Below are 1,876 nucleotides of genomic sequence, written 5' to 3' on the forward strand. Positions count from 1 at the left end.
CTATCAAATAATACTTCTCTATCCTGACCATTATTTCGAGGAAAAGTCACAAAATCTCAGCATGTCTGACATCAGTACAGTAAGAGAGAGACTTACCTGTCATAAACTGATGTCGAAAATGGAACAAAAGGCCAAAATGAATCATAAGAAGTAGCAGAAAAAAGATAATCACAAAAATCCTGAGCCAAGTTGGAAATTCTATGAAAAATATAAAACAAGTAAAAAATTAGATCTCATAAATTTTACTCGTTTTAAAAAATGTCATCATAAAGGCACAAACTCTTACATATGAAAAGTTGGCAGGAGAAAGGAAAATGTTTGTATAACCCCTCATCTTTTTCAATGATTAGCAAATGTAAGGCCATATCCATTAAATGAACTAACAGTAAAAGTTTTAGTATCTGTCTCCTTATTATTTGTCTATAGTACAAATGAACTAATATATCTTTTCTTTAAAAATATAGTTAAATTGAAAATTTAAACTTTATTTCCACTCCTCATCTAGTGTTTCAGAGTTTAGTCCGCTCACTGAGATGCATATTTTCCTATAAGCACTACACCCAGAAGGTCTCTTCTAATATTCCCTTCTGATGTTTCTGTTACTTCATCTCAGCATGCATCCCCAGGACAGACTTTTGGATTAATCAGCTTTAATCATTTACATCAGTTTCCTTTAAAAAACAATAATACATCTATCTTTAAACATTAAATTGAATGTTGATGAGAAAAAACATTGTTTTCAGGGTTTTTTCACATCTCATTTTTGCAGTACTCTAAAACGACTATTAAATTACATTTTTGGATTTTATGTAGGTAGAACAAAATACTTTGTTGCACTTTAAAAATTCAGTTTAACCTTATATAGTTAGCAAACAAGACATCATCTAATTAATCTACAAATAAAACTTAATTTCTATACAAAAATATAGTCAGTCAATCAAGTTGTACAATTAAGAGAGTAATTAAAGATCCGATTAAATTGACAAAAACAGATTTCTCTGTGGCATTTGGGATTCAAAGATCAGAGAAATAAATCCAAGACAAAACACATAGCTAAATGCGTAACTGTAGGTACATAACAAAATACACAGCCACATAAATATCCAGTTACAGTATGTCTGAAAAAAACGTGTTTAACATTATTTTAGTATTTCTCTGTTACAAATAAATACCTTCTAAAGTTGTTTTAAGTTTATAAAGAAACTCTAAAATCCTTAGCACATTAGAAATTTTGGAAGAGGTGTTTGTAAAGTAGCCTTACCTGGCAGAAAATAATCAGAATTGAACTTAATTGAATCAAGTTGTCTAGTAGAAAGTGAATGGAAATACAAAACCAGGGGAACGCAAAGCACAGTGAGAGGAAGCAGCAAAACCAGCCAAAACAGAAGGCACCCACAAACTCTGGCTCTGGCTGGAAGAACTAGAGGAAAACAGATCAGTTAGATGTTTTATATACATGCCACACAGTTAGTTATAATTTTATATTTAATACTTTGCATAATTGTCTCAATGTTATTCTTTGTTTCCTTTAAATATTAGACTTTATTGTTTGGACTTAATTCCAGTGTGCAAAAAAGAGAAAAAAAATACTTTATTTTCTATTAAAAATTAATAAATTGGAACTTAACTTTCGGACTTGAAAAAGAAAAGAACACATTGATATATATTCAGATCCAGAAAGCACCTGGCAAAAATCAAACCTTTATTACACCAGACACTGATAAAAATAGTAAAACCTTATTTCAATATTTCCTTCTTTAACAAAGTTAAAGCAAAATTAATATATAGATATTAATATATATCTGCTGCCTTTGCTTACCGATATTTACACCATTGCCTATGTCCTCCAGCAGTCTAAGCCTATAGCAGCAGAACT

This window comes from Cyprinodon variegatus, unplaced genomic scaffold (assembly GCF_000732505.1).
Source record: "Cyprinodon variegatus isolate N-32 unplaced genomic scaffold, C_variegatus-1.0 Scaffold300, whole genome shotgun sequence".
Classification (NCBI taxonomy): Eukaryota; Metazoa; Chordata; class Actinopteri; order Cyprinodontiformes; family Cyprinodontidae; genus Cyprinodon; species Cyprinodon variegatus.